The sequence below is a fragment of the Lynx canadensis genome, chromosome C1 (genome assembly GCF_007474595.2).
Source record: "Lynx canadensis isolate LIC74 chromosome C1, mLynCan4.pri.v2, whole genome shotgun sequence".
Taxonomy (NCBI): domain Eukaryota; kingdom Metazoa; phylum Chordata; class Mammalia; order Carnivora; family Felidae; genus Lynx; species Lynx canadensis.
In genome coordinates this window covers 98,074,221-98,099,239 of record NC_044310.1, presented here as the reverse complement: position 1 = coordinate 98,099,239, position 25,019 = coordinate 98,074,221, and the positions used below count along the sequence as shown (strand labels likewise).

Genomic DNA, 25,019 nt, shown 5'->3' with positions numbered 1-25,019 from the left:
TCGAACCGAATGAACTGAAGACAAAGGCCAGTGAAATGTTCCCATTCCCCGGGGCTTCATCTGGGTTAATGACAGAACAGCCCGTCCAAGAGTTCACTTGGGTCTTTCCCAATTACACATTTGCTTGCTCGTTCATTCAACAACAATGTAGAATGTGCAGGGCCCTGGGCTCACTTCTAAAGAGGTAGAAAGGTGAGCTGAGGGCAAAATCTTGTAGAGACACGAGACATGAAGGTAAATGTACATAATACTAGTGTGACCTTCCTGTGGGAAGAATGGAGCTTGAGGGGGTGCGTTTTTAAGAATAAATGTTGTAGGGGCACCTGAGTGGCTCAGTCGGTTGAGCGTCCAACTTCGGCTCTGGTCAGGATCTCGTGGTTTGTGAGTTCGAGCCCCGTGTCGGGCTCTGTGCTGACACCTGGGAGCCTGGAGCCTGCTTTGGATTCTGTGTCTCCTCCTCTCTCTGCCCCTTCCCTGCTCATGCTCTCTCTCTGTCTCTCAAAAATGCATAAACGTTTAAAAAAAATTTTAAATAAATGCTGTATTTTACAATACTTTTAAGATTTACAGAAAAATGGTGAAGAGAGCACAGAGTTCGCATATATCCGACACCCAAGTACCTCACTTTAACATCTTACAGTAGTGTGGCACATGTATCACAACTAATGAAGCAATACTGATCAATTATTGTTAACAAAAGTGCATACTTTATTCGGGTTTCCTTCATTTTTAACCAAATGTCTTTTTTCTATTCCAGGGTCCTAGCTGGGACCACATTGCATTCAGTCACTATGTCTCCTTAGGGTCCTCATGACTGTGACAGGTGAGAGCATGCATATTTAAAACAACTGCAGTTTTCCTTATGCTGTCTCTCCAAACAGGCTTAATGAATTGGTCATTTCTCTGTGCCTACATGAATCGTGAGCTGGCCCCAAAACTTCTTCAGTCTCTCTCAAATAATAGGTCCTATCGAATATAAGATACCATGTCTAGCCCACTGTAGTAATTGATCAGAATTAGGGGCGGGGGCAGTAGAGGAATAAACAGAGAAGAAACACGCAGAAAAGCTTGAGAACCCAGGAAAGTAGAGTATCATGGAAGCCAAAAAAGAGGGAATCTTAAGAAAAAAGGAGCAATCAGATGCTGAAGAGAGGCTCTGACAGAGGAGGAGAAGAAAAGGACTGGGCTCTCAGGAGTTCTCTTAGAACCTTCGAGAGAACAGCTGTGTAGAGTGGCAAGAATGGAAGCCACCATGGAATATGTTAAGGAGTGAGTATGTGGCCGGAAAATGGGTCCACCAATTTAGACCCCTCCCTTGAGAAGCTGAGTGGTAAATATAAGGAGAAAAACAGATTGCCATCCTAAATGGGTAGGAGCAGATTTAAGGAAAAGGATTTAGGGTTGGGGTATGTGGTAGTCAGCTTCTAAAAGGTTCCCCCAAATCCCTCCTACTGATACTCACCCCTGTTTAATCCCATCCCTGTGTATATGGGCTGGACGGTGATTCACTTCTAACAAACAGAATGCAGGAAAAGTGAGGGGATGTCTTGTCTGAGATTAAGATACAGAAGCCTATGATTTTGTTTTACTTGCACTCTGTCTTCCCCTGGCTTTTCTCAGTTTGCTTACTCTGACAAAGCAAGCTGCCATGTTACAAGCCACCCGTGGAGAGACCCACATGGCAAGAATCTGAGAATGACCTCCAGCCAATAGCCAGCAAGGAACTAAGGCCCTGAGGCCAACAGTCCTTGAGGAACTGAGTGTTGTTAACAATGACACAAATGCTCTTGAAGCAGATCCTTCCATGACTGAGTCTTGATGTGGACAGCAGCCCCACCCAACACTCTGCAGCCTCTGAGAGACCCCAAAGCACAAGGCTCAGCTAAGCCACATCCTGAGTCCTAACCTACAGAAAACTGTGAGATAAGCAATGTTGCTGTAAGCCACTAAATTTAGGATAATTTTCCTACACAGCAATACGGATCTAACACAGAATGGGTATGGGGTTTTTTTTAATGTTTATTTATTTATTTTGAGAGGGAGAGAGAGAGAGAGAGAGAGAGAGCATTCGCACATGCATGTGAGTGGGGAAGAGACAGAGAGAGAGGAGAGAAAGAATCCCAAGCAGACTCCACGCTGTTAGCACAGAGCCCGATATGGGGCTCAATCCCACAAACCATGAGATCATGACCTGAGCTGAAATCAAGAGTATGATACTTAACTAACTGAGCCACCCAGGTACCTCAGGATGGGTATCTTTGATAAGGGATGCCTGCACATGACTCTAGTTTCAAAATTTGTTGTCCTTAAGAATTACCTTGGCATCTGTCAAAATGCAGATTCTGGGCACCAGACCCAAAAATTTTTATTTAGGCACTGGGGATACAGCACTAACTGGACAGCACTCTTTGGAAAAGGACCCAAGAAATCACACCTGTGAAATACTGGGAATGATTCTGATACAAATGGGGAAGGAAAGGCTACATCCAGTGGGAAAAAAACAAAAACAAAAACAAAAACAAAACACCAGGAGATGCAATTCAGAGACGGGGGTCTTGAGGTCCTAGAGCAGACACAGCAAGAATCCATGAGAAAGCTAGCCTTCAAGTCTTGATTTCTTCCTCCGAAAAAGCAAGGAAGAACAAAACTATGGGGAAAGACACACAGAAATTTTGAGATGGGAAGGAAGAAAAGTCTCAGTCATCTCTGAAGGAAGGACACGGAGCCATCTACAAAGACTGAAGAAGTAGAAATACTGTAGAAGGTTTAAAGAGAGAAGAAAGGATTGGGAAGAACTAGATTCCTTGAGGAAGCTTTGGTGATTCAGTAATGATTTTTTACATAATAGATAGCAAGGACCAGAGGATGACTAATGCGCATAATTTGGAGGAAAATGAAAGAGCACACTCACTTCACTCTCCTCTCTCTATGAGCCATTCCTAGTGGGAGGAGGAAGGTCTCTGTTGGAGAAAGTTGGGGGAACAGTATCCAGGGAAAAGGCCACTTTCTGCTGTGATAAGGAGGCAGAAAGAAGGCTTTAAGAAAAGGTGAGGGAGGAGCTTGTCCTCAACAATACAAGGCTTCTCCTGGACTCGGTAGAAGAGTCCCATAGAAGCAAAGCAAAGGGGCCCTGGGTAGGCCTGGGACTGACCTGGATAGAAAAAGAGGAGGACAGGAGGCACTGCCTGAGGAGGTGAAGGCTGAAGATGGGCTGCAGATTCCCGATCGTAATGGGAGGACACAGCAGATACCAGATACATTCACTGAATTAACTTGTCCCCATAATCTGAGTTAAATATTGATCCATCATCAACGTCCTTGGCCCCTCTAAGAGCAGGTCCAAGAAGAGGGCTGACAGTGCATGCCCCTCACAGGGAGGCCTGCCTCTGAGATCTGGTTCAGGCCTCAGGAGAGCATTGAAACTGTCCAGACTCAAAATGTTTCAAGTCCTATATCTATTATTTACAACATCCCCACGCATCTCATACAGGTACCTGCCTGTAGTTAAACTGATAGGGAGGAAAGATCCCTGGCTGAGGGTTTAGAGACCTGAGTCCTTGTCCCAGCTCCAGCCCAACAAGCTATGTGACCTTAAAAAGCTATTCACCTCTGACACATTTGTAGAGTGGAGGGGGGGCTGAACCAGATGTTCCCTCAACTCCCTTCCAGCTCCAACATTCTAGGAGCCCGAAAACACGCAAACCTAAACCAGGTCTAGGAATCATGTGGTTTCGTTTTTGGAAATTTAGCTTAAAAAAAAAAAAAAAAAAGGAAAAAGTTTTAGCCCTTATCTGTAACCTCCTGGAGACTTTCTATCCATTGGTAGGATTCCCTGTGGGAGATGTTTTGAAATAGTGGACATTCCATGAAATGAAATTCTGGGGATTCATCTGCAATAGGGGCTGAAAATTTTCTAAGTGAGCTTTCCCAAATGTATGAGAAATCTTTATCCAATTGGATATGGGGCAGATTCTCCTCTGAAGCATCCTGTTTGCATTGTCAAGGCAGGGTTTGGTAGGAAAAAAGCACTGAGGCCCAGATATCTTGCCACTTACTCATAAAGCTGTAGGGGAAGATGCACTGACAATGATTGGTGAATCACGTCTGGGTCATCTCATGTCTAAGGTTTTAAAGCATCTCCAAGTATTGCCACACACACATCCACACACACCTCACACCACCAGAACCATAAGGCGGATTGTGAAAGAGCTTCCGTCACATGGCAGAAGTGAAAGTGGGACTTTCTCCTGACCTCCAGCATCCCTGAGGAATGCTCTCTCTCGCCACCACTTACTTCTCTGATGGAAACCCTGAGGTCATTTAGTTCCATCTTACATCTTGGAAACTCAGGATAACCCAATAGATGTCCCAACTCATATCCCCAAACTTTACATGAAAGAAGGGATGAAAAACAGACGTGGAAACTTCTTTTGATTTCCAAATGCAGGAATTTTGATTACCCTGGCCAGGCCCTTGGGACTCTGTTTACTTTTTCACAATATATTACCCGTAAAAATCAAAACACCCTTTACAATGGTACACTGCTTTTTTTTTTTAATATTTTATCCTTTTTTTTTCAATCATTCAACAAATACATATTTAGCACTGTGCTAGGTGCTGGGAGGGAACTCAGTATTGAAACTATGAATTAACTACAACGCAGTGAAATAAATTCTACAATACTGGCATCTGAAAAGGGGTTTGTAACTAATTCTGCCTCAGGGCAGGGAAGCTGAGGAAGGCGAGTCTTAAACAGTGAGTAAGAATTTGAAGATGAGTCAGAACTAGCCAGGTGATGAATGAGACTGAAGGGCATTCAAGGCAAGAGAAATAGGGGGAAGAAAAAAAAAAAGACACAGAAGTGTGAGCCTACCTGAGCAGTGTTTGGAGACCTCCTACTAGTCTAATGTGGCTAAAGTGTAGGGTTCAAAGCAAGAACACAAAGGGATACATAGGAAGATAAGCGGGTTTAGGCCAGCCTGTGAAGGAACAACAACAGACTAAGGGATATGGTCTTCACTTTTTTAGGTAACAAAGAGACAAAGATAATACTGATCATGATCGAACTGTATATTAGAAAGGTCATTCTGATAGCAAGGAAGACAATGGATTGGGAGGGAGAGAATAAAGAGAAAGATCAAGATCTACTATAATAGCTAGCAGAGAAATGATAAATGTACAACATACCACATTTTACTGTCACTCGTTTTTGTCTCCTTCCCCAACCCCACATACAGATAAATCCCTGTGGATACCACGTCCTATTTGCGTTGTATCCCAGCCCAGAACACAATGCCTGGCATACATAGTGTAGGCAGGCAATAAATGCCATCCATAGATGAATGGATGAATGGGGACTTAAAGTAGGCAGCAACAGTGTGGATGTACAGAAAAGGACATATTCAAGAAATATTTTCTGGGGAAGATTCTAAAGAATTTGGTCTGAGGAAAATGGAAAAAATCCAAAGTTTCCATGTTGTCTGACTAATAAGGTCTTTAAGATTTTTTAAAATATAGGAGGCTGAGTAGATTGAGAGAGAAAGGCGATGAGTTAAGAACATGTTGAGTTAGGGGCACCTGGGTGGCTCAGTCGGTTGGGCGTCCAACTTCGGCTCAGGTCATGATTCCGTGGTTCATGGGTTTAAGCCCCGCGTTGGGCTCTGTGCTGACAGCTCAGAGCCTGGAGCCTGCTTCGGATTCTGTGTCTCCCTCTCTCTCTGCCCCTCCCCTGCTCACACTCTGTCTCTCTCTGTCTCTCAAAAATAAATAAATGTAAAAAAAAAAAAATTAAAAAAAAAAAAACATGTTGAGTTGGAGGTATCTGTGGGCCAGGGTCCTAAAGTTCAGTAGACATTTGTAAATATGCATCAGGACATGAGAAGAATTCATTGGCTGACTTATACTCATGACCACTCATAGACGCAGGTGAACCAAACTCTTAAAAATCTAGGTTTTTTTTAAAGGTGTGCTGAAAACTTTGTTTCCAAAGAAAAAAGTAACTAAGAAAATGAAAAGTGTCTTAAAAGATCCCTGGTTCATTACTCATGAAACAAAAGCAAAGACGAGAGAAGCCAGAGGTAATCTTCCACCCTTTCATCTCTGAATTGGTCATAATAAAGTCCTCATATCTTCAGAATCCCAAGGGAAAGTTCCCATGAACAGCAGTAGTCATCCAAACATTAGTTAGCTGGATTACTGCAGAGCATAAAAAACAATGAATGTTTCAGCAGAAAAGTCTAAGATTCTTCCCTTTGTTTTCTTCTCACGCACTGCCACTGAGAGTTCTCAGATAGGAAATGCTTTCTTCAAGGCATGAACATGATAGAAACCTAAGGCTATATGGTACCTGGAATGTGCATTGAATAAAGAGTTGGAAGAAATGGATTTACTCCCTTCTCCACCACTAATTGGCCACGTGACCTTAGGCAAGTCTCTCTATCCTTCTGAATCAGAGCTTCCTCACCTGTAAAATGAGTCCAGTCTTGATTTTCTGTGTGTGTGTGTGTGTGTGTGTGTGTGTATTTTCTTAAACATTTACTACCGATCTAGATCCTTACATATGTGTTCATCATTAACTCAGCCCTACGTCCCTAGAGTTTTGCACATCCAACTCCAACTATTCAGGGTCTCAAGATGAACCCAGATGACCATTCCACTGAAAGAATCAGTGTATGCCAAGGCACTTCTCAATTACCATCCTTGGGTGTATTACACTGCCCCCCAAGAAGCCCTAAAAATACGCACCTTCTAGTGGTTGAACTGGTGCAAATGTTGGTACCTGGAAATGAAGTGCTACCATAATAAAAACGTAAGATGTAGAGCGGTGTGGAAACCACTCAATGGGCAGAGCTGGAATGGTTGTAAGATGTTAGGAGAGCAGTACTGAAAGCCTAAATTACCTTGAACACACTTTGAGGAGGTAGCTGGTAAGGTGTTAAAGGAAAATGAGGAAAATCTTGTTGGAAGCTTGAGACGGGGTGGGGGGGGGATCCTTGTTATTCGTGGCAGAAAGTTTAGCAGCACTCTCTCCTGCAGTCAGTCATATGAAGGGGAATTTAGCTAAGAAGCTTTCCAGCCACAGTGTTGAAGGTGCCATTGGCTTCTTGTTACTGCTCATGTTAAAATGTGAGAGGTGACAGACAAGCTAAAGGAAGGACTGTTAAACCAAAAGAAGATGGGAATTGCTGATTCTGAAGATTCTGAGGCTCCCCAAATGGGAAACAATAGTAAACTTAAGAAATTGCTCCCACGCAAAGATCAAATCCAGGACACGCTCAGGAAACAATGTTCCAAAGGTAAAGCCAAGAATATGTCTGTAAAATCCTTTGTTAAGACCTCAGAAAGTTAAAAGGTGGATCTTCAGGGTTACATTCAGACAGACAAAAGGCCCTCTAAAGAGTTTAAAGATTTGCCTCACAGCACCTATAAATAAAATAATATGGATCCTCAGAAGCTTACGGGCTTTGTCCCTCATCCATCTTAGCAGAAGTCCAAAGTAGAGAGGATTTATCTCAAAGAGATTTGTAGGTGTGGATTTGTTGAATGGAGCAAACCTCAATGAGATTCACAGGAGGACCACAAAGTTTGAGACAATTTTATGACCAGAAATACTGCCAGGTTGAACTGAAAGTGACAAAAATAGTATAAAATAAAAAAGAAGCCTTTGAACCCCCAAACTTCTACAAACAAGAAACAGGCTGAGAAAACCACTCAGCTGCAAACACATGGTAAGTTCCACCAAAAGAGAAGGATGATTCCAAAGGAGGACTAAGAGCCCAGAGAACAGAACCAAAAACTATGGAAAGTCATTTCCAGGCAGGCGTAGTGCTGAGTCCTAATCAAGAAACTTACATTTGTCTGGCTAGATTTCAGGGTGACTATGAACCAGTGTCTCCTTTGTGCCTCACTTGCCCCCTTTTTGAACAGGAGTGTCTATATAGGCTATCCTCTGCTGTGCCAACATTGTATGTTGTAAGGACAAGAGACAGCCAACTTGGTTCCGTCATCCACAGGTCTACAGATTGAGAGGAATTATGCTCATGAAGCTGTATTTAAGGGAATTACATCCAAGAACCTGGATCTGCTTCAGAAGATTAGATTCTGAACTTGGAGCTAATGCTATAATGGGATGAAACTTTTGTGGGCCTGGGGAAGGGATGAGTGTATTTTGTATGTGTAAGGCAGATGGGTTACCAGGGACTAGAGGACAGAATGTGGTAGGCAGAGTCCAAGATGGGTCCTGCATGATGAGCTGCACTTCCTGGTATTCACATCCCATGTAGTTCCCCTTGCATGTTGCACAAAGGTTTGTCTGTGTGACCAATGACACGTGGCAGAAGTGATAGGATATTCTCTTGCTCTCTCAGATCATTCACTCAGGGGAAATTCAACTGCCATGTCATACACCATTTTATACAGAGGCCTATGTGGTAAGGAACTGACACTTCCTGCCAAGAGCCACTTGAGTGACCTTAGAAAATCATCTAGCCCCAGTTGAACCTTTGGATGACTGTAGCCTTAGCCAAGAGTTGACCGTAATTCATGATAGATTCTGAGCCATAATTACTCAACTAGGTCACTCCTGGATTTCTGACCCTCAGAAACAGTGCTTGTTTTTTTAATATGCTAAGTTTGGGGGCAATCTGTTATACAACAATTGATAACTAATAAGGCCAATATATAAAAATCTGTTGTATTTCTTCTGTGTGGCTGGAAAGCAAATGGAAAATGAAATTTTTGAAATTTGATTCACAGTGGCATCAAAAAACATAATATATACTCAGGGATAAATCTGAAAACCTATGTAGACTATACATTGCTGAAAGAAAGTAATGAAGATCTAAGTAAATGGAGAGATATACCATGTTCATATCTGGGAAGAGTCAATATTTTTAAGATGTCAGTTTTTCTCAATTGATCTATATATCCAAAGTCCTTAAAAATTTCTTTGTAGAAACTTATAAGCTGATTATAAAATTTATATGGAGACATTAGATAGTCAAAACATTCTTGAAAAAGAACAGACATGGAGAACTTATTCTACCTGATTTCAAGACTTATTATAATCAAGACAATGTGGAAATGGCATGAAGATAGACAAATAGATCAATGGACTAAACAGAGTCAAAAAATAGACCCATACTATATAGTCAATTAGTATTTACCAAGGTGTCAAAGCAAATGAATGGTGAATGGAAAGGTTTTTTTTTTTTTAATGATGCTGGAAAAATTGCCTTTCCATGTCCGAAAAAAGAACCCATATGCAAAAATTAATTATATATGGATATACCTAAGTGTAAAGCGAAAGCTGCAAAGCTTTTGGAGGACAAGATAGAAAGAAATATTTACAATATTTAGGTTTCTTAGACAGGACCCAGAAAACAGTAACCATAAAAGACAAAAACTGGAAGCGAAATTTTAGCAAAATTTAAAACCTTTGTTCATCAAAAGACACTGTGAAGAAAATGAAAAGCAAGACACAGACTGGAAGAAAAATTTCTAATATGTATATCTGACAAAAGACTTGTAACAATAATATATAGGAACACATGGGGTGCCTGGGTGGCTCAGTCGGTCAAGTGTCCAACTCTTTTAATTTCAGCTCAGGTTATGATTTCACAATTCATGAGTTTGAGCCCTGTATTGGGCTCCGTGCTGACAAGCGTGGAGCCTGCTTGGGATTCTCTGTCTCCCTCTCTCTCTGTCACTCTCCCACCCACTCTCTATATCCTTCAAAACAAATAAATAAACATGTTTAAAGAATATATAGGATTAGCGTGCCTGGGTGGCTCAGTCAGTTAAGCGTCCGACTTTGGCTCAGGTCATGATCTCATGGTTCATGAGTTCAAGCCTCACGTCAGGCTCTGTGCTGACAGCTCAGAGCCTGGAGCCTGCTTTGGGTTCTGTGTCTCCCTGTCTCTCTGTTCCTCCCCCTGCTCATGCTTTTCTCTCTCTCTCTCTCAAAAATAAAAAAAAACATTTTAAAAAAAGAATATATAGGAGTATATTTTCAACACACAACTCAATAATAAAAAGACAATCCATTTTTCTTTAAATGGGCAGGAGACTTGACAAATGATGATACATAAATGGCCAGCAAGTTCATGAAAAGATGCTCAAGATCATGAGTCATCAGAGAAATAAAATTAAAACCATAATAAGTTACAAATATATCCATTGGAATGACTATAATTAAAATTGAATGGCAATACCAAATATTGGTGAAGATGTGTAGTAAGTGGAACTTCAAACATTGATGATGGGACTGCCAAATGGCACATGCACTTTGGAACTAAGTCTAGCAGTTTCTCATAAAGTTAAACATAAACCTACCCTAAGACCCAGGTACTCCTCTTCTAGTATTTCCCCAACAGAAATGAAAACATATATTCACACAAAGACTTAAACAAGAATGTTCAGATCAGCTTTATTCATAACACCCCAAAACTAAAAATAGCCTAAATTTTCACCAACAGGAAAAAGGAAAATCAAATTGTGGTATGTCCATTCAGTGGAATACTACTTAGCAATATAAAAGAGAAAGAACTACTGGAACACACACCAATGTAGGTGAACCTCAAAATATATACTGAGTTAAAGAATCCGGATACAACAGAGTACACACTGTTTTATCCCACTTATATACCTTTTGAACAGGCAAAAGTAATCTACAGTGAAAGAAATATGAACAATAGAATAGTAGTTACCTCTGGTGGGGGAGGAGGGAAGGATTGACTCAAAGGGAGAAAGGGGATCTCTCAGGGGTGAAAGAAGTGTTCCATTTCTTGGGTTAAACTGGTACATACAATTGTCAGAATGCATATAACCATACGCTGAAAACCCATGCATTTTACTGTTTATAAATTAAACCTCAATTTTAAAAAGGGAATGTGATTTATTAAGCCATTAAACATATCAGATATCTGGAAATTATTCTAATGACAACTGTGTGAACCTTTCACAGAGAAGAAAATGTAAATCATCACTGAGATAAACTGAAGAAGACCTAAATAAATGAAAAGATATTCCATGTTCACAGCTTGGAAGAACCACGTAAAGTTATCAATTCTCCGTAACGGATCTTTAAATTCAACACAGTTCCAATAAAAATTCCAGTATGATAAAGGAAATTTTCAACTTTTAACATTTGTGGGGCCTGTTCCTAGGCTCCCAGGGAAGCTATGCCTTCACATTTACCAAGGTGAAAATGATTCAGCAAAACCTCAAAGCATGGGCTCTATTTATGCCCCAAGAACACATTATAAATCTGCTTCATTAAAGAAAATGATAAAAAAGAATCACTCTGAACACAAAAGATAAGAAAAAGTAAGAAACTTCTCTGGTTCCTATCAGATTAAAGGCATAGCCCTAGAAACTAAAGATAGGGTTTACAACTTTCTGACATGTTCTTTGTCTAATAATCTGCAACTTTTTATGAAAAAAAAAATGTATATAACCCTACCCCAAATGTTCCCTTGCCAGAGTACTTTCTTCTTTGTGAAGATTGTATATCCTGGGTAGCTGTCCTAACTCAGTCTTGAATAAAGCTCTCTTCCTTTTTTTAGAAATTCTAAAAGTTTTGTCCATTTTGCATCAACAAGTAGGCTTTCTTTTTTCTTTCTTTCTTTCTTTCTTTCTTTCTTTCTTTCTTTCTTTCTTTCTTTCTTTCTTTTTGTGGAACTTAATAAGTTAATTCTAAAATAAGTATGGAAACTCAAAGGCCAAAAATAGCCAGGACAGAGACAAAGAGGGAGGACATTTTTTCCAGATATCAAACTTATTCTAAAACCACAAAATTAAGAAAATGATTTTTGAGTAGGAATAAACAAACAGACCAATGGAATAACATAGCAATTTCAGAAATTCACACAAAAAAAACCACTTGATTTGTGACAAAAGTGATACTTCAGATAAGTGGGGAAAGTATGATATTTTTCTTGTTTTTTTTTAATTTTTTTTAACGTTTATTTATTTTTGAGACAGAGAGAGACAGAGCATGAACGGGGGAGGGTCAGAGAGAGGGAGACACAGGATCCGAAACAGGCTCCAGGCTCTGAGCTGTCAGCACAGAGCCCAACGCGGGGCTCAAACCCACGAACTGTGAGATCATGACCTGAGCCGAAGTCGGCCGCTTAACTGACTGAGCCACCCAGGCGCCCCTGATATTTTTCATAAATGGTGCTGAATTGATTGAATATTCATATGAAAAAAAAACTGAACTCCACATCACACCATACACAAAAATCAATTCCAAGAAGAATGTAGCTTTAAATGGAAAAGACAACATCAAGTTTCTAGACATTAATATACAGAATATTTTCGTGACTGTGAGGGATATATTTCTTAAACAGGAGGTTAAAATGCATCAATCATAAAGAAAAAGATTGATAAAATGGGATACATTAAAATTAAGAACATCTGTTCACCAAAAGACACAATTTAGAGACTAGAAAGGCAAGTCAAAAAGTAAAACAAGGTATCAGCAACTTAAGTAACTGAAAAGGTTTGCATTCAGAAAATATATAAAGAATTCCTATATGTTAATAAGAAAAATATATACAGCCCAATAGAAAAATGTGAAAGCGATCTGAACAAGCACTCTACAAAATATAATACCCAAATGGCCAGTAAATAGAAAAAGTTGTTCAACTTCATCAGTCATCAAGAAAATGCAAAATAAATGAAAATGTAAAAATTTTAAGTTAAATAAAAAGAAAACGCGAAATAAAACACTAGCACTCTACATTGCCACCAGCATAGCTAACGTTTAAGAAATTAAAAATAATTAGTGTTGGTACAAATTTAGAACAACATAATTTCTCATTTGCATAAATTGGCATAGCCACTCGGGAAAACAGTTTGACATTAAGCAATAAAGGTAAAGACACTGCTATCCTATAACCCAGGCATAGATCCAACAGAAATGCATGCATCTGGGCACCAAGAGACATGGTCAAGAATGTTCATGGTAACTTTCTTTGTCATAGCGAAAACTGAAAACAACCCAAATGTCCATCAACAGTCAATACGTATAGGTAAATTACAGTGTATGTATACAATGTAGCATCATACAGCCATGAAACTTATAAACTCCAGGTACCTTTAACAACATAAATGAGCCACAGAAGGCAGGCACAAAAGAAAAATTAGGGTGTAGTTCTAGTCAGATAATCTTTGAAACAGGAAAAAGTAAACTTAAAGCATTAGACGTCAATGGTTAATTTCAAGGAAGTTTCCAGTGTGCAAACAGAACAGTTTGTTTGGTTGTAACAGTGTTCTTTTTCTTGACCTGGTGGGGGTTACACAGGTATTTGCTTTGTTATAATTTACGGTGCACACTTATTGCTTTTTAAAATATATATGTAGTATATATATTGTGTATATATATATATGTGTGTGTGTGTGTGTGTGTGTGTGTTATATTTCTTAATAAAGAAGTTAAAATAAAATTAATTAAAGTACCTGTAAGCACACAGTAAGCACACAGAAAATAGTTTCTACTACTATCCTCCCAGGACCCCTGTCACCCCTGAGCTAATACACAGACTTTGTTCTCCCAAAACAAAAAGCTGTCGCAGGCAAATATTGACCTTCCTCTCCCTCTCCGTTTGGGACCGGGTTCTAGATGATGGAAGGGGCCCAGAGGCAGATTCCTTCATTGCTCCAGCAGGCCCAAACTAAGCGGGGGGGGCAGAGGGGGGCTCACAAGCGTCCTCACAAGCCTCTGCCTTCTGTTCCACAACTCTGTAAACTGGGGCAACCAACCTGGAGGATGACTTAGCCCTGCTGGTAAAGTCAAAGATGCCCATCTCCAGTGACCCCACAATTCCACTTCTAAATATGTATCTCGGAGGATCTCTTGCACAGTACCCCGGTACAAATCCAGGCCCAGATCTATAAATCACAGAGCAGTCGCTGAGAGAGCAGTTGTTTCAATGAGTGAACTAGATCTAATTTATTAACGGGAATAAATCTCAAGAATACATAGTGGAGTAAAAAAGGCAAGTTGTAGTAGGATGCCATTTATACACGTTGAAGCATTTCAAGAGGAGGCATGTTGCTTATGAAGATGTAGCAAAATTACAGAGAGAGGGAAAGAAAGTGGTCACTTATGAAAGGTCCTGGGACTTGGGGAAGATGGCTAGAGCTGAATCTCTAACGTTTTATTTCTTTCAATAAGTATCTGAAACAAATACGGGAAAATATTCACAATCTCTTAGATCTGATGGTGGGCGTATTGAGTGTCTATTACATTATTGTGCAGTATCATGTTTGAAATATTGTCTAACTTAAGAAAAATGATGGATGTAACTCACCACTCTGAAAACATTCTCCAGGCTCCTTCCTCCTTCACAAAGGATAAACTGTCTGATTCTGCCAGATTTTTCTGCTTCTTCAAGAAGCAAATGGAAATTTATGATGAACGAAAGTTGGCAGTAGGGTCGTCGACTCTCCTCCAGGCTGTTCCTGACACAGAAGCGTCTCTGACCTAGGCAGACCCCCCTCCACCCTGCTCTACACCCTGGGAAGCTGACCTGTAAAGACAACCGGTCCCTGCCTTCTGGCTTCCGATGGCGCTTGGTAAACAGGAGGCAGAAACTGAGATGGCTAGACAGAAAGAAAAAAAAGGACTGGGTACTCATTCCCCGGCTTACTTCTGTAGGCCTACCGGTTGGAAGCTGCTGTCTGTCCCTACTGAAGGCCGTATTTCCTAAACGTGGGCCTCTCCTGGGCTCTGCCATGGCTCTCACTAGGTTGCACCCACCCCCCACTTTCCCCTCTCTTCTTCTGATCTGGTGAGGGAGGCAATGGCTCCCTGCCATCACCAGCCCCGGTGGCTTCACCGTCCCTTCGATTTCCCTTCATTCTGACCACTTCTTTATAAATAGTCCCCTCCTTAAGCTCTCCTTCATTTCCCAGTTGGATGTGCCTTCTCTTCCCTACAGGCACCCTGACCTCACAGAGCACAAGTGAAACACGTGAAGCATGAAGGACCGTGAGAGGCCAAGCCTCACAGAAAGCTGCAGACATAAGGCTCATACCTGAGCAAAGGCTTGAAAGAGGGCCAGAAATTTGTCAGTTGGTCAAAGAATTATGACAGGGGTCGGGGAAGATGACAAGAGCAGCAAGAGTGAGGGAACAGCTTCGGGAAAGGCCTTATATATTAGGTTGACCACATGGAATTGCCAATATTAGACCATTTTTTGACATACCAAATCAACAAGGCAATTTCATATGGTTCAACCTTATAATAGGATTCAAGCGATGATGACCTCAATGATGGTCAGACTGTGATGAATATGGCACCCCCTTGTTGGCGGCCTACAGGAGCAGGAAGAATGAAAAATGACCCTGTCCCTACAAGGGTAGATGTCAGGAAGGGTGCAGATAACATTAATCTGAAGAGGATGAAAATCATCTTTGCAAAGAGAGATAAAGTGTGCTCTCTGTGTTTTATTTTTTATTCAAACAGAACCTCTTTGTGTTCTCCTTATATCTGCATCTGCAGTCAAGTTCTTACAAAGAAGGTAAATGCATACAGGCTTCCACATCTTGAGCCATAGCCCTGAGACCAGATAGGCCCTTAATATTCTACCGTCTCATTTCAAAGATTAAAAAAAATAATGAGGCACCAGAGTTAAGAGTCTTGCTCACTACCATACAACTATGTGATCCTCCAGTTGGTTGTCTTGATAATGGAAAACTTCCAGAAGGAATGCGTTTGGGAAGATTCCAATGACACAATTCTTAAATATTTTTTTTCAACGTTTATTTATTTTGGGGACAGAGAGAGACAGAGCATGAACGGGGGAGGGGCAGAGAGAGAGGGAGACACAGAATCGGAAGCAGGCTCCAGGCTCCGAGCCATCAGCCCAGAGCCCAACGCGGGGCTCGAACTCCCGGACCGCGAGATCGTGACCTGGCTGAAGTCGGACGCTTAACCGACTGCGCCACCCAGGCACCCCACCAATGACACAATTCTACAGAGAGGGGGTGAAGGTCATTACAGGGAAGAGTCAAACCCTGCCAGAGGTGAAGGAATACAACGTTGTCTGGGGAAAGAGGCAGCTAAGAGCCAATTAGCTTGGCTGGAAGAGCAAAGAATGCATATGGCGGATGATTTTATTAATCTTATCCTTGGACCCAAATTAATTTTTTTCCTAGACTTGTCAGGCTGACCAAATTTATTAACCTTTATAAACCTTCCCCACTTTGGGCTTTGGGAAGAATTAAAAGACGTATGATACATTTTTCCTGAGCTCATTCCCAGGCCCATAGTGCTGCTCTTCAGAACTAATATTTTGACATTTAATAAGCCAGAGAAATTAGATGTTAGGCCATGTAGTTGACATTAGCCAATTAAAAAAATAATAAATGCTGGCAATATTTCAAGTTGGAGTTGTATTCATCTCATTATTTCTCTCCTGACATTTGAGTTAATATATACTCTGGAACCAGATTTTCAGAAGCCTGTGTTGAGGCTGAGAGCAGCCTTTCTGCATTCCACAGTTTGGCAACCTTAACTAGCCAAAGTCCCAGGCTTTATCTGAACATCCAGCATGGCGTAGTGCCTGGGCGTTTTGTTTTGTTTTGTTTTGTTTTGTTTTGTTTTGTTTTTATGAAGGCTTCCCATCCACCCTGAAGCACCAAACAGAGCTTGAACTCACAACCCTGAGACCAATACCTGAGCTGAGATCAAGAGTCAGTGGTTTAACCAACTAAGCCCCAGGTGCCCCATGTCTGGGCCTTTTGAAGCGTTGCCCAGACCATTATAAGCAAGAACTGTAGTGGAACTTTGTGCTTTGAGAGTAAAGAAAGAATAAGGCGAACTCTTAGAAGAGCAGGGGACAGGGATAGGGGCTGGTGGCTAAGCCCTACTCTAGGTTGAGGAACTTGCAGACATACCTGTCTTGGTGGACAGCTACAAACATCGGCATTATTCCAAACCAGGAAGAAATGCAGATGAAAGTCCTCCAGGAGGATGTCACTTGTGTGCCTCCGTCTGTTAGCTCAACATAAACTGGAAGGCCTGTTGTGCTTATTATCTCTAGGACTTATATTTATAAATAAGCTACTGAGTTACTTATTTCAGAACTGAATCACCAATCATCACCCCATTCCTAAGCCTTTGGGCTTAGCAGAGCTAGAAAATGACCACAAGTCAATAACACAATAAGAGAATTCTCCTCTAGAAGGGACCGTGGTGATGATCTAGGGTTTAATTCTCACCCTGAAAATGAGGAAACACAGGCTCAGAGATAGCGAATGACTTGCTCAAGGTCCTATAACCAGTAAGTACAGTACTGTGCTTGGTAAGTATGGTACTGCGCTTGGTAACTAAGTACAGTACTGCACCTGGTAAGTATAGTATTGCACTTGGTTGCAAGTGCATGGACTACGATCTTATAGTGCCTGGAAAGTTCTTAATCCTTTTCTTTTATACAAATATTTTCCCCTCCTTTGTTCAGTGATTGTTTTATGGCTTTGTACCTGGCTTTGTGATTACTTGGGGATCTATGAATGCACATATTAAGCGCTCAGTCAATACTTATTTACCTGGACTATATACGGGAAGCCATTCTAGGATGAGCGCACGGAAGAAGAGAAAATGTGGGGGAGAGTAATAGGAAAGATAACCATGCTAGTGCACGCATCACAACATAATTTGGCCCTAAAAGAAAATCGTGGTGGTCATGATAGGAATAAAAATCATAGAAAAAAAAAGGTGGAATTCATTTCAGAGTAAAATTGGATGTCAGGAGAGGAATGATAAGAAAATTATATTTTACACATTTCAGATGTGAGGTACCAACTAGGCACGCATTTGGAGAAGTCCCACAAACAGGGGGAAATGATTTAAGCAGTAGAAGCAAAGCTTGCCTTTCCAGAAGTTAGCACATCTCTCTGCTAAAATTCTCCTGCTGCTTTGAAATATGTGAATAGATCAAGAAATGGCAAAGATAGCAGAAATAGAGAAAATGAATAGGAAAAGACCAGCAGCCCATGCAGGCTGCCCCAGACGCAAGGCCAACCTTTGCCCTTTGGCCCAGCCAATATTCTTTCTACCCATCATTCCAAATGCCTCATCTCCTCCAGGAAGCCCTCTTGCTTTGATAAGATGAGAACCACTAGCTTACCTGCCACTTTTCTTAGATTTGGGCATATCAGTCATCCCCATGTTACTATTAGTGGTATACTTGGGCACTTCATGCTAAATGATGTGATCTGGTGATACTGATGGTTACTACAGCAGCCACGTGCACAGTTCCCCTCCTTTAATTGTCCGTCCTCCCACTGTTGCCCCTGCTCCCAACGCCTTTCCCCTCCAGGCTCCTTGAAGCTCTCAAACTGACCCATATCCCTGATAAGTTCCAGCGAAGAACGAGTTTCATAAAACAAAATTTAAAAAACTGATTTATGTCACACAAGAGAAACCTGCTTAAAATAGACTTTGGCTTTGCAAATATTCTGTGTATGTTAGAACCTATACTCCCTGAATGTGGCAAAGATCTCCATTTGATAAACCTCGAACTCAATCTCATTTTAAATATTTGTAAAATTTCCACTAGAACATGCAACAATGACTGGTGGCAATGATGATCAAAATAGAAGCAAGGAAATTGGATAAAAACAGCAGACCACTAAGGCCACCCAAGTGGGGAAGCCAAACCACAGAGGAGCAGGAAACTTCAGGGACACAGCCCTCCGGGAAAACCTTCAGCTTCCTCTTCTCCAGAACAAAAATGTACTCATACGGTGGTTTATCTTATCATGAAAGGGGTGCCCGGCCCGAATACTGGAAGGGCAGGGGCTTTGTACCACGATCTACCACAAACAACCAGCAGTATGTTGGAATTCATCATACGTGGTCTTCTAGATCACTCAAACCTACAAAAACTTCACCAACAATATCCCATGACTGGGTCTGATGAGGAAGAGCTTGAAATCTGAAATTCTCAAAGCCCGTGACTTGAGGAGGTATCTTCCCATGCACTTAGCATTTCCTTGTTGATACAACACATCTTCGGTATACCAGAGTGTAACGAGCAATTTCACCATCTCAACCATTCCTTGGTTTGGAGCGTATATGAAGACAAGGAGAGTTCCCCCACAGGACATTTCCCACCACCACAGCTAACAATAGCATCTTGTCTCCGAAGGCAGCCCCTCCAGTAAGAGCCCAGGCCAGACCCCACCACACCCAGTAATGGGAACTTTGCGGACAAATGCTTCTCATCTGAACCCAATCAGTTTATAGGGCATTATACAGACCTATGAATGTATTCCATATGCGCTCCATCTCTGAAATCCCGAGGCCTCGGCCCCAAACCAAAATCAGATTACTACCATTGTTGTTGTTATTTAACATTTGTTCTTTTTTACAAGTGCAAAGTGCAGCCCAATCATTTCATTAGTGTCTTATCATCTGGAGCCCAGCCCCTGTTCACTGCGGAGACTGGCAACAGAGGTGAGCTGGAGAAATGTATTGGCCTTGTTGTAGCCTTAGTACTATTTCCCCACCCTACCCATCCGCCCACCATTACCTTCCAAAGGAAGGGCAGAAGCATGCCTGCGCTGCTCCAATCAAACATTAGCAGCTTTCCCAATGCACTAAAAAAATGTGAACATTGACAGACTTTTCTCAATTGTAGGCATTTCTTCCCATAAATTTTTGTTCTGCCTTGCTGCCTGTTACCACTTGCCTATTAGCCAGAGCTAGCATAAGACAAAATAAATGAATGAGCAGAAACTATTAATGAGAAACTCCAAAACAAATACCCTTGCATCCTTCAACAGCTTGCTTTCTTGTGGCCCTGGCTGCTGGTGTTTGTGGTTTAATACGATCATGTTTGCTGGGGGAAATCGCCCCTTAATCATTTGAAGGAATTCGAGAGATCATATTTTATGGCATTCAGAAAAAAAAAAAAACCGGATAGACTCTATAGCAAGACATGGGTGGAAGGGGAGTTTGAGCCTGGTCTGGTTCCCACCCAGGGCAAGCTCTTCAGTTGACCAGATCTCTTCCAGCTATGGTTTCTACATCAGTAAAATGGAAACAGAACCTTCTGAGGACTAAATGTAACCGTGTATTAATGTGCCTTGTGTGAGGTAGGCACTCAATAAATGTTAGTGATTGTTATTATCAGGATAAATGAATGTGCATTTTAAATATGCGTAGCCCGGGGCGCCTGGGTGGCTCAGTCGATTGGGCATCCAACTTCATCTCAGGTCATGATCTCATGGTTTGTGGGTTTGAGCCCCGCGTCGGGCTCCGTGCTGACAGCTAGGAGCCTGGAGCCTGCTTCGGATTCTGTGTCTCCCTCTCTCTGGCCCTCCCCCACTCACACTCTGTCTCACTCTCTCTCTCAAAAAATAAATAAGCATTAAAAAAAAATTTTTTAACAAAAAAATTAAATATGCCTAGCCCAATTCCTCACACTTGCAAAGTGATCCTCAAATGCCACTCCTTTCCCTTCCCCACAGCCATAGGGCTGTCACCCCACAGCTGCTCTGCCCTCAGACCTCCCCAAGCTCTGGGAAATGCTTTACACCACTTGGTTTCCAGGCTGGTATGTGAGCTCCTGCCCAGAACCACCAACTCACAACAGCCACAAACAGCACCCCCGCCCCCCGGCAAAGAGCCCCAGGGAGCTGAGGCTCCAGCACACGTGAAGCCAGAGGGACAGAAAGTGTCTGCACACCTACAACCAAAGGGATCCTGCTGTTTTCCTCAAAAGAGAGCCCAGAGCTTTCTCACATGTGGTCCACCCAGGCCCCAGGATCACCCTCTCACAGCTTTGCCTGGACCAGACCCAGGAGTCTGCCACTCCTGGAGTTTTAATCAAATGCAAAAAAAAAAAAAAAAAAAAGTAAATAGTTCTCCCTTAAACAAAGAACAAGTACCATGCAGAAAGAGCTAACCCCTTGGAAATGCACAGCCTGGTGCTTCATCACAAGGTGTTAATCAGTTGGCAGAAGGGCACAGATGGAAATGGCTCTCCTCGAAGAGAAAAAAAGCTGGCTGGGCAGGAGTGTGGGCCCCCAGCCCCCTCCCCAAAGTGGTTCCATATTTGGCTTCCTTAAGATGAATCTAATTGTTTAAACAAGATTAAACAAGCATGGAATTTGGGAGGGAGAAGGAAGAAATTAAAAAAAAAAAAAAAAGCGAGAGAATTTTTCTTACCAAAAGACCCAAAACAAATCTAAACTGTAAAAACAGCTTTAGCTCTTAGCAGCTAAAAAAAAAAAACAAACCAAACAAAAACAAAAACAAAAACAAAACTTCTAGGCTGAAAGTGTCAGTGTCCAAGGGAAATTAATTTCCTGGGGTCAGCGTATTACAGAAGAATTACAAAGGCACAATGAACCCCGAGCCACCACGTTCACTTTGCTTTAGAAAAAAAAAGACAAAGAAACACATAGAAAGCTTCCTAGCTCTAACATATTTCTACTTGGAACACCAGCTTCGGCCACTATAAAATAAGAAAACCATGTGCTGGGAGAGCCCTGAAAACTTCATAATAGAGCCCCACAAAAGGATTCAGGGTCAGACTCTTGATTCATACATGCATCAATTTCGTCATCCCACAGACATTTTCTGGACATCTACTCTGTGCTGGGTACCATGCTAGGCATTGGGGGCTATAACCAGGCACCACATGGAAATGATGCCTTCCTTCAAGAAGCTTCAAGACTCATGGGGCAGAAGACTTATAAACCTGCCATACTGAGTGCTGTGCTAACAGAAGTAATACAATTGATTCTGCCCAGAGGGGTCACTGAGGTAACATACTGCTTCAGATAAGAGGTGACCTCTACCCTGGACCTGAAAGAAAGAGCAGGGGTTCTTTGGGAAGAAGAGTATCAGGAGCTTTTTAAATGACACAACAGAGGTGTCCCTAGGCATGCTATGTGCTGGGGTCCTCCCTGGGGAGGAAAGACGGCTGTGTCCAGACTGCCAAAGCTTTATCTACTATTCTCCAGAGCTCCAACTTTCCCCTGTGCATATTGGAGCTTCTCAGAAGGTAGAATGACATCATGAAGAGAACACTGGATTAAGAGCCAAGAAACCAAAGGCATTTCCCAGCTGTGTGACCTTGGGTAAGGGACTGTCCCACTCTGATCCCCAGTTGCCTTCTCTGTCAGTTGAGAGAATTGAGAGAAATAAAAATTTTTTTTTTTAATTTCATGAGAGGCAAGGGAAACAAATTAAGGACGGAAACAAATTAAGGACGGACAGTACTTTGTCAGTCTGACCACTGGGAAGGCCCCCACATCCGTAGGCCTTTTGATTAATGTCATCCCGACCATGTACATCCAGATATGTGCATTCGCGCTCAATCGCACCTCTCCAAGGCGCCCTCCATTTGCTCACCAAACACTGACAGGATTAAGAAAGATGCTTCTGGGATCCAAAGCCCCAGTATGATAAAGCCAAAGTCCCTTAGCAAGGAAAAGAAAGACCTTTATAACCCCACAGTCTGACACCATGAACTTTGTAACTAGAAGTTCCAGCCTGGACGGGGCCTCTGCTTCCCTGACCCCAAGGCCCCCAGTACATCATGTGGCCTCACATATCTGCTCCTCGGCCCATGGGACTTCATCTGTCTGGAATGCCCTTTCCCTACCGTTGCTCACTTGGTAAACCCTTGTTCACTCTTTAAAACTGGCTCAAGAATGATCTCCCCAGCAAAGCTTTTTGTCTTGCTCATCACCCCACCTCGTGCATACTTCTATCCATGCCCAGGACACTGAATGCAGCCACTGGCTTACGTGACTCTCCCCCACAGAAAATGAACTCCTCTAGAACAAGGGTTGTGAGGAAATGCAAATCAAAACCACAGTGAGATACCACCTCATGCCGGTCAGAATGGCTGCTATCAAAAAGGTAGGGAATAATTAGTGTCGGTGAGGATATGGAGAGAAACTTCGTGCATGTTGGTGGGAATATAAATTGGTGCGGCCACCATGGAAGACAGTATGGAGATTCCTCAAAAATTTAAATATAGAACCACCGGGGTGCCTGGATGGCTCAGTCAGTTAAGCATCTGACTCTTGATTTCGGCTCAAGTCATGATCTCATGGTTCATGAGTTCGAGCCCTGCATCAGGCTCTGCACTGACAGCGCAAAGCCTGCTTGGGATGCTCGCTCGCTCTCTCGCTCTTAAAAATAAATAAGTAAACATCCTTTAAAATAAATATAGAATTATATACGATCCAGTAATTCTATGACTGTTTACCCAAAGAAAGCAAAAACATTAATTCAGATATGTGTGCCCCTATGTTCATAGCAGTATTATTTACAATTATTTACAATGGATTATTTACAATCCAAGTACCGATCAACAGATGAATGGAGAAAGAAGATATTACATATACATATACATATACATATACATACACATATATATACATACATACATACATACATACACACACAATGGACTACTACTCAGCCATAAAAAAGAATGAGATCTTGCCATTTTCAACAACAAGGATGGACCTAGAATATATTCTACTAAGTGAAATAAGTCAGAAAAAGACAAACACCATATGATTTCACTTGTATGTGGGATATAAAACAAACAAAAAACAGGAACAGACTTATCAATACACAGAACAAATTAGTGGTTGCCAGAGGCAAGGGGAGGGGGGTGGACAGGGATGAAATAGGTGAAGAAGTTCAAACTTCCAGTCGTAAAATAAGTAAGTCAAGGAGATGAAAGGCACAGCATAGGGACTATAGCCAACAATATTGTAATAACGTTGTATGGTGACGGACGGTGCTTACACTTATCATGGGGAGCACTGTGTAATGTACAGAAATGTCGAATCACTATGTTGTGCCCCTGAAAGTAATATACCATTGCATATCAACTATACTTCAATAATAACTTTTTTTAATAACTAAAATATTTTAAAGAAGGGAATAAGGACTGTATCTCAGTGACACTCACACCCCTAGCTCCTAGGGCTGTCCTAGGAGCTAGAAGGCATGCAGCAGACCTCTATAGAGCTGATCACTTGCCTCTTATTTAACTGTTCTGATTGCATGCACAATAACACAGGATGATCCTTCAATGGTCTTTTGGGAACCAGGGTCTCTTAGAGCTAAATTAGAAACCAGAAAAAAACCGCCCAGCATAGCTTGGAGGCCCATCATCTCCGTATATATTTTCACATACATATGTCAAGTATAAACTCCACATCAGACTGGGGGAGGACAGGTGAGAAGGTGGGCCCCCCCACACTTGCCCAGCGATTTGTCATTTTCATGTCACTGTCATTTCCTAGAAGCTACTGCAACGTTCCCCACCCTCACCCCAGCAGAACACCTCTCTGCAGCACCCTGAAGTGCTGCTCATCCCAATTCAGCACGTCCCACCACATCATGAGGGAGCCTATCCTATTCTTGACCGATTATTAGAAAATGCTTGCTCGTGTCACCCATATAATAATCACAGACTTTCCTGCGCTCCAGTCGCAATAACATCGTATTCGAGTGAGACAGTCCAACAACCAACAATAGGTGAAGATTCTAAACTGGCCTGGAATTTCTCAAAGATTTTATTAAAAGGCCATCAAGTAATCAACGACCATGTCTCACGGTCCTCTTTCTACATAATTCTCTTTCGATCTCCTACTCAGTGCAGAAACCCCCAAAACCCTCCCTTTGAACCATTCCCAGCAAGCCTGCCCGTGGACCTCAGCGCCCCTCCCCCAACTGCCTTCTGATTGTACAACTCTCGTGGATAATGTTAGCTTCCCTAGCTCTCTTACTTTCTGTTGTTTTCTCTCCTACCCACCACCCAGATTCTGCACTACAAAAGAAGGCCCAGAAGCTTCCTTGATTTTGAAAACACTTGTTTTCTATTCCTCTGTAACATGTTGGTGGAAACAGAAGCACCCCCACGCCGGGAAGCTATCACATGTTCCCTACCTCTTTTCTTCTCCTGTCTACACAGCCCCCATGTCCCCATCGGACCCCCAAATGGCACAACCCCCAGAGCCTCCACCAT

General features: G+C 42.0%; 1 long non-coding RNA gene across 2 annotated transcripts in view; it reads right to left on the bottom strand.

The window, feature by feature from the left end:
• The window catches only part of LOC116738269, a 74,186-nt gene that overhangs the window by 44,045 nt on the left and 5,122 nt on the right, over positions 1–25,019 (bottom strand). The window contains exon 1 of one of the 2 annotated variants that reach the window (XR_004343999.1): positions 13,765–13,888. The exons of the other annotated variant lie outside the window; for it this stretch is intronic. This is a non-coding gene — a long non-coding RNA (uncharacterized LOC116738269). Of the gene's footprint in view, positions 1–13,764; positions 13,889–25,019 lie in introns of those variants that run through there. 2 annotated transcript variants of the gene reach the window in all.